We start from the raw sequence: 9,088 nt of genomic DNA, 5'->3' as shown, positions 1-9,088 counted from the left end.
TTATTCGGAGTAGACAGCGTGACGCAGCTCGGAACTTGCAGCAGATGGCGGCAATACGGAAGCCGGGTCTGTCAGTAGCAAGGGATTTGATCTTCGGCGCCACTATGAGACTCAGCACGGCGAAAAATGCAACACTTTGCAAGGAGAACTGAGAAGACGGAACATAAATGAATTGTTGGCGGGTTCGAGGAAACGGCAATCTGTTTTCTCTTGGAGCCGTTAGGTCAGCGATGCTGCAGTGAAAGCCAGCTACCTAATTGTTAGCAAAACAGCGTTAGCATCAAAGCCGTACTCTGAGGGGGAGTTCGTTCAAACTTGACCGCTGAGGGCGGCAAAGTGGAGTCATTTCTGGCACTTTCTGTGGCAACAGATGAGAGTGCTGATATTACGGACGCCGCTCAGCTGGACATATTCATTCGTGGAGTTGACAAGATTTTGAATGTCAAAGAGGAGTTTCTTGAGTCGGTGCTGATGTTAGACACCGTAACAGCCGAGGACATTTTCCGCGCTGTCGTTGGTGCTGGACAGGGTCGGAGTGGACTGGTCCCGCTGTCAGCCCGGCTCCAGATGGTGCACCATCAGTGATCGGGAAAAAGGCGGGTGTTGTGGCAAAGTTTAAAGACGAAGTCAAAGCCGCAAATGGAGGGAGCTGTTTTTGGACATTCCACTGTATTTCGCATCAGGAGGCGTTGTGCTGTAAGTCGTTAAAAATGGATCACGTCGTGCAGGTGGTTGTCCGAACTGTTAATTTCGTCGGAGCCAGAGGTCGGAAGTTTGACTCCTTCTCAGTGACAGTAACATCACCCATGGCCTGCCGTACCACACTGAAGGAAGGTGGTTATTAAGCCGAGGTGTTGTGCGAAAGCGCTTCTTCGATCTTCGTGGGACATCGGACAGTTCACGGAGAAAAAAGGTAAATTTGTTGTGGAATTACAAAGCCCACGGTGGCTTCGGGACCTTGCATTTATAGTTGATGTTACAGAGCACTTGAATAATCTGAACAAAATGTTACAGGGGCGCAAAAAATGACACCCAGTGTTATGGCAGCATACGTGCATTCAAGTCGAAGCTCGCATTGTGAGAGAAGCAGCTTGCAAACGGTGCCGCTGCTCATTCCCCCTGTTTAAGAGATGTATGCGCAGCCAGCGTCAATGCTGACATGAGCCAGTACAAAGACAAGATGACGGGATTGCTGTGGGAGTTTGAGAAACGATTTCAGGTCTTTCGCGAACTCGAGACAGAATTGGCAGTTTTTCGCTCAGCGTTCACAGTCGAAGCTTCTGATGTGCCCTCTGACAAGCAACTTGAAATAATGGATTTGCAGTGTGATGCAGAACTGAAGGACAGGCTTGCCTCTGTGGGCATGGACACATTTGATCAGCATCTCCTTCCAGGCTGCCCTAAATTAACAGCACTGGCTGCAGAAATGTTGTGCACGTGCACCTACCTTTGTGAGTAAGTGTTCTCAGTAATGAACATTAATAAAACAAAACTGCGCACAAGGCTCACACATAAGCGCTTAACTGACATGCTGAAGTTGACTGCTGCTCAGGACGTGATGCCTGATACTGATGCACTTGTGCAGGCTAAAAGATGTCAAGTTTCAGGAGCAAATAGGAAGCAAGAATAAATCCTGTAAAATGCTGCTTTAAACATTGTTGCCCTTGGGGGAAAAAACAGTTGCTAAATGAAAACTTGCTGTAGTAAATACTGTGAAATTCAGTGTTGATCATCAGATTCACTACAAAAGTGTTTGGTTGAGTGGAATATTATTTCTAATGGATGCATCCACGTTATGTATGTAGTTTTTTATGTATATTTTATACGGACAGTTAAAGTAAAGTTGTCACCTGCCTTGTTTATGTATAAAATGTATATGTAGATTTTTTTTTGCGTAAATTCTTGTAAAAAAAAAAAAAAAAAAAAACTACATTAAATTGACTGTGATTTAATGTTCAAAAGTAATAATGTGGGAGAACTTCCAAAGGGGATGAACATTTTTTTAAAGGCGCTGTAGTTAGATGAGGCTTTGAAGATTCAGGAAATACCTTATCTTCGCTTCAGTCAGTGTCTTTAACTTTAGCTTCCTGGGTTTTTCAAACATGTCCGTGTATTTACACTACAGGGAGACTGATGTTTGGCCCACCACTGAGACCCGAGTGTACTGCTAATGCAAAGAAGAGGCACTGAGCTTCTATTCAGCCATGACTTATCACAGTCGGTCAGCTGGGACCAAAACGGGTCAAATTGTGGTGAAGTGTTTTCACCCTTTAATGCTCACTCGCAAGTCTTGTGTGTGTATATAGATGAAAGCTGAGGCACATGAGTGTATTTATTACAACATTAGCTCACTGAGTGTATGCCAGACTGATTACCAGGCAAAAACATGGCCATCAATAAAAGTTTAATGCTGGCTGTTAAGATGTGCTGTGAGCCTACTGCTCTCCACACAGCTGCCACTGGCTTCCAAGGCCATGCCGGCTTGTTAGTTGCTACCACTTTGCTTGATTTGGCAGTGGGATTAGAGTGTTAAAATATATAGCTGCAGGGCAATTAATTACCCTTTGGATTTCTTCTAATGCAGCTACGCTGTCGAGTAAAATAAAACTCCGGTGATTCATCCAGTGTTATTGTATCGGTAACAACCAGACAGTGTTTCTGTCTGCACCTCGTGGACGGAGGCAGCGAAGCGGACTTTGTGTCAGGAACCCCGCTGGTGTACACCTGGTAGCTCCTCAGCTGTTTGACTTGGCCACAGCAAAGCACAGCTGCATGCTCAATGGTGGAAACCAACCAATATTAACTGATGTTTTTACATTCAGCAGGGAAATAATCCATTTCCAAGGTAAATCACAGAAGAATGTTTCACAGATGAAATTTACAAGAGGTCCCATGGTTTGCCACTCACCTGAAGGAAAGGTCAAAGAAACACCAAGTGACGTTTTTTTACCCGGTGACCAGCAGAGATTCCAGGAAGTGGCCTGGCCGAGAAATACTGAGGCACATAACTCTTATAAAACCACAACTTGTCATTTGAACATTTAGTCATTTGTACGGATTAAACAAATAAGATCCCCCACCGATACTCACAACGACCATCGTTGAGTAGTCAGATGAGTTTTGGTATTGGTCGTTGGAATAATAGCCCTGGACACACCTCACAGAGGTTTAAAAGCTGAGGCAACACCAACCACCACCAGAACTGAAGAAGCCTCTTGGATGAGAGGTGAAACGTTTTCAAGGAACTTTCTTCAAGTCCAGTGGATTGATTTAAACTACTTTGGATAACCATGACCTGGATGAATGAGAACCTACACAGACAAATAAGATGCAATGTGTTAACTAGTGAATTTTATAAGAGATGGAGGTGGATTTTGTTCCCTTTGGACAGATTCAGGCCACCTGTTTCGCCGTGTTTCCAGTCTTTATACGGATTTTCAACTAGCTGGTGGGTGCCTATAGCTGCATATTTAATGGACAGATAGTGTCAAAGCGTTGTGCTGTGCGAGTGCAAATACGCATTTGCTTTTCCTCCGACCTCATTAGAAGCCAGTCTGTAGAAAATGATCAAATGGTAACGCTCCCTTTGCTGCATTTGATCAGGGAGACACGGTGTCTCACGAAGATATCCAAAAGCGCATCAGACCGTCAGAGTACACCCTCAACATAAATCCAAGCCAATAAACAGATGAAAGTTCACTTCATGCAACCGTGTTTTAGATTCTCTGAGACCCCAAACAGAAGTTATCCATTACCGTCTTCATCAGGCTTCTGAAACAAGTCATTAGATCAAAGTCTTATATCTGCACAGCTCTCATGAAATTGGATTGAGGTCATGATCAACCATTAATCGGGTGAAGCTATGATGTTTTTTGAACCTTTTAAACGGCCTGCAGTCTCCAGATTTCCTCATTTTATGATTTTATGGCATGAGACAACACAAAATGAATCTGAATCATACATAAATCTGGACATCTTACCACTCACAGGAGGGATAATGACAAAACGTGCACTGAAAAGCTGCAAAGAAGAGTCTTCATACTGGTTAGAAAAGAAGGTATCAAACCATCCAGATGTGGAGGTTCTTATTATCCGTTTTGACCACGAGGAAACGCAACCCTTTGACTCTCAGCCTGGATGTCTTCTGGAGGACGCTGACTGTTTTTGGAGGTTCTGACTGATCTCTAACCCGCCTCTTCCTCACTACACTGCTGCTTCGGTGAATCTGTTCTTCATTGAGGTCTGTGCAAAAACCTCTGATGTCTGGCCGCGCTTCGAAGTTTGGAAAACATATAAAATGTTTAATTCTACAACAGCCCGACACATTCTTTTCTCTGTGTTGTTAAGTGTGTGCCATAATTACTTCTGGCAGCATGATGAGTATTGTTTTACACAGCTATTAAAGTACACAGAGAAAACAATGCGTCCCCTGCTTTATCAACAGGTTTTACATATTTGCCGTGTTTATATACGGCCTTAATTTATTTTCCATCCTAAAGTTGCGCAAGTGAAACATAATCCTCGTCATGGCCGAGGTGTTTGGCACGCAAACGAGCCAAATTTCATGCAAATTTTCTATTTACAAGAGGTCGCTGTAAGAGTTTGGGGGCCCAAACAGTTTGAAAAGTGCCTGCCAGAGATGCTGGAGGCCGGACAACTGGCAGCGAGAGATGCAGTCTGGACGAATCAGCCTGTGGCAGATCTCTCCAGCACAAACCTTTTCAATCATTTGTGTGATCTTAACCCTAGAAGAGAAACATGACCTGATTAACAAGCCACCAAGACTGACAGATAGCTCTTAGGGGAACGCTTCTGTCAAAACGAGTCCCAAAGGCAACAAATGTGTTAAAAAGGCTGCATCAAGCTGGATGCTGCTCCTCTGTTATGTTTTTATGTGGCAAAAAAGAACGAGGGAGTAGAGCTGATATTTGTCTTCTTTTTTGGAGGGTTCTGTTTTGTCCTAGAGTGGCGATAGCTGAATACTATACTTAAATATACAGTATATAATAATATAATCTATCATTTGTATCTACAGTATTATGTATTTAGTCAAAAAAGCCGGGGCCGAGTATACTCAGTTCTCGCTTACTCGTACACACAGCCGAAACCGAACATTCTCAGCTCGCTAATTAACATAAAATATGTACACACCCGTATGTTTAAAGGCATTATGGAGGATTTTTTTTGTTTAATTTGTCTGATTCACATAAAATGAATATACTGACCTTTAGTGGACTTGTATGTATGGTCTCTAAAAGAATTTTAAAAAAAAACTATGGACATGGCAGGACCTGAAAAACATCAGCCAATCAAAGCGCTCGGACCGAGGCGTTTGGTTTGCTCCCTTTCCTGTCAATCAAAAATCTTCCGTCTCAGGCCTAGTTACGTAGATTACGTACGCCTTGGACTTACGTGTTTTCTGTATGTGTTGCTTTGGTATAGCTTCGTAGTTAGCTGGCGACTTGTTTTGCTCATCTTTATTTACATAATGGCAGATAAAGATCCAGGGGGACCCAGCCGTAAAGACAACTTCATGAGTACTACGCAAGTTTCTGGAGGGGGGCGTTTCTTCGTAAATGTTAAGAGGGGGGAGGTTAGAGGGGGGTGAGGGAGAGGTTGTATGTGCGCATGCTACGTTCAAAGTCGTAGGAAATTAAATCTCCTCTAATGCCTTTAACTCGACCAATGGTAAGATATAAACATTGGCCCCAAATTTGCTTATTTCAAACGATAAAGCCGTATGAGCCGCAATTACAAGGCTTTTATCGGGGCCGTGTACCGTAATAACACGGCCGAAATTCACAATGGCGAACGTCTACAACAGTGCGACCTCGCAAGTCTTGATCGATATTTTTGTGGATTAGGTGGTTTTAGTATATGTTTTAGTATGTGTACTTTTCCAGAAACATGGCCTTGTAACGGTTAAAGAATACACACCGTTCTAAAGTTTGGGGTCATCCAGACGATTCCATGTTTTCCATAAAAACTCACACTTTTATCCATGTGCTAACATAACAGCACAAGGGTTTTCAAATCATCAGTTAGCCTTTCAGCACCATTGGCTAACACAATGTAGAACACAGGAGTGATGGTTGCTGGAAATGTTCCTCTGTACCCCTATGGAGATATTCCATTAAAAATCAATAGTCATTTACCACATTAATAATATCTAGACTGGATTTCTGATTCATTTAATGTAAAACCTGTTGATAAAAGCTTTTCTTTCAAAAATAAGGACATTTCCATTATTCTTCTATTCTGTTCTGTTCATCTTATATTACTGTTGTATTTCTTGTTATGGTCTTTTAATGTCTACTAAACAACATTTTACAAGGAAACACTGTACCCTTTACTCATTATGTGACAGCTATCATTATTTTTACATCACAAAAACTGCAACGGTTTTATTGAAAAGTGGTAAAAAATGGCTCATACACACAGAAAGCAGGGATTCAGGTCAGAGTCTCTCCTTATAATTTAAGTTACATTTCCTTAACACGCTATGGTTTGGCCTTTCCGCTGTGCTGGCATCCTCTGAACCACCTCACTGTAAATAGCTGCAAGTGAAGGTATTAAAACTAACTCACCTCAATAAACTGCTTCAATAAAATGCTGGTTACACACATTAAACCTGATATTTGACCCTGCTTTACATTCACAGTTACACCACTCTCTTGATTTAATAGCTGTTGTTATTGGTTATTTTATGGGTAAAAATCATAAAAGGTGTTTGTAAAATAATTTATATGCTAATCTTCCCAACAGAAAACACCAACCAGCTACAGCATGAACAGGCTAAGTGAATAATTTTGATAATTTCGTTACGGTGCAATGTCCTGCTGGGAATCCTCGTGTCTCGGTATTCATGTGGCTTTCTCTTTGGCATGTCTATCTACCTAGACATTGCTGCAGACCAAGCACACACACAACCATGGCAACAACAAGCCAGGTCGACCGTACCTCCTACCTGAAAACACAGCAAAAACTGCTAACGAACAGCTCAAGGGACAAGGAGCCCAATGCATCGAACCAACCTCCAAACTCCCATCCTGATCCAACCGAGTCTCTGTAGGAGGCATCAGAATAAGTGTGACTAATGGAGGCCACCACCCTGCAACCTCCTACATAATATGAGGCAGGTGGATTTAATGTTGTGGCTGATTTACGTGTGAAATACTTTTATTTCACTAACTGCAGCAATAAAATGCCAGTAGCCTCATAATCACCAAGTAGTTGTACTATTGATACTTTAAGTACATCTAGATAGATAGATAGACTACAGATAGACTATAGAATATAGATTACCTACAGCTAGATAGACTATAGATAGATAGACTACAGATAGAATATAGATAAACTACAGCTAGATAGACGATAGACTGTAGAATATAGATAGACTACAGGTAGATGGACTATAGAATATAGATAGACTATAGAATAGATAGACTATAGATAGACTGTAGAATAGATAGAATATAGATAGACTATAGAATAGACTATAGATAGATAGACTGTAGAATAGATAGATAAACTACAGATAGATAGACGATGGATAGATAGACTGTAGAATAGATAGATAAACTACAGATAGATAGACGGTAGAATATAGATAGACTACAGATAGATGGACTATAGAATATAGATAGACTATAGATAGATAGACTGTAGAATAGATAGATAAACTACAGATAGATAGACGATGGATAGATAGACTGTAGAATAGATAGATAAACTACAGATAGATAGACGGTAGAATATAGATAGACTACAGATAGATGGACTATAGAATATAGATAGACTATAGAATAGATAGACTATAGATAGATAGACTGTAGAATAGATAGATAAACTACAGATAGATAGACGATGGATAGATAGACTGTAGAATAGATAGATAAACTACAGATAGATAGACTGTAGAATATAGATAGATAAACTACAGATAGACTATAGATAAATGGACTATAGAATATAGATAGACTATAGATAGATACTTTATTAATCCCGAAGAAAATTTAACACACATATATTGTTGGCAGGTTCCACTTTCACTGTTACTTAATTACTTAAAGCTCATTGTGTTGCTTACATTTATGTACTTTTACCTAAATACAGGAGTTATAGCTGTAATGTAGTATTTTCCATTATTGTATCAGTACTTGTGCTCGAATTAAAAACCCGAACGCTTCTTTTGCCACTGCTGACTCGCTAGAAGAGGAGTTCATTTTATGAAAGTCGAAAAAGAAAATTACGTGCTGGAATGTGGCGCTGGATCTGTTCAGTAGTTGGTTAACTATATGAGCATGAGGTCATGACAGAAAGGAGCCCGTTTTTCATTTGGCCAGAGATCAAGCAGCAAAGTGCAGTGGCTGCCCCGCGCTGCAGCTCTGTGGGCAGAAAACACGGCGCTTTGTTGTGCAGGAGGACACATTTCTCAATAGAAACTCATTTGTTTCAAGTGCTCCAGCCAGTGTACGGCTGATGTTATCTTTTATGACTCAGCTGCAGCTCATATTCTTATGGAAATAATGGGATTTTCTTAACAGACCCTGAAATTTGAATGAGTGAGAGAGGTTGGAAGTTAGCCATACTACTGCAGTGATGTCATCCCAATGATGTGTGTGTGCATTAACTGCACATGCAAGATTTTTATGGGAAGGCAGGAGATGGGAGAAAAAAAAACATACCTCTGCTGTATTTTCTAATGAGTCTCTGTCCAAAAGCAGCACTGTGTCTTTCTTTTACCAGAACATTTGTCAGACTAAACCACCAAACTGTTTGTGGTTTGGAAACTTGGTTTAGCTGAAAGGAAACTCCTCAGGGCTTGTTTTGTTTTCCTTTTTTTTTTTTTTTTTTAACAGTCCATAGGAACATTCTTCCTGCAGTCGTATGAAATGTTCGGGTCCTGCATCGTCCCGCTTCAGAGACGCGCACAGAAAGTCGAACGGCAAACTGAAGAAATGCTTTCTGTGAGAACCTAAAACCTTGCATGTGTTTTAGAGATCTGTGGGAGCATTGTGAACTCCACAGAGGACAACTTGGCCACTTTTACTTTGCTTTTTGCACTTGTGGCCCTTAAGAGTCTCCA

Source organism: Acanthochromis polyacanthus, chromosome 5, assembly GCF_021347895.1.
Source record: "Acanthochromis polyacanthus isolate Apoly-LR-REF ecotype Palm Island chromosome 5, KAUST_Apoly_ChrSc, whole genome shotgun sequence".
NCBI classification, from domain to species: Eukaryota; Metazoa; Chordata; class Actinopteri; family Pomacentridae; genus Acanthochromis; species Acanthochromis polyacanthus.
This window is presented reverse-complemented; position numbering follows the sequence as displayed.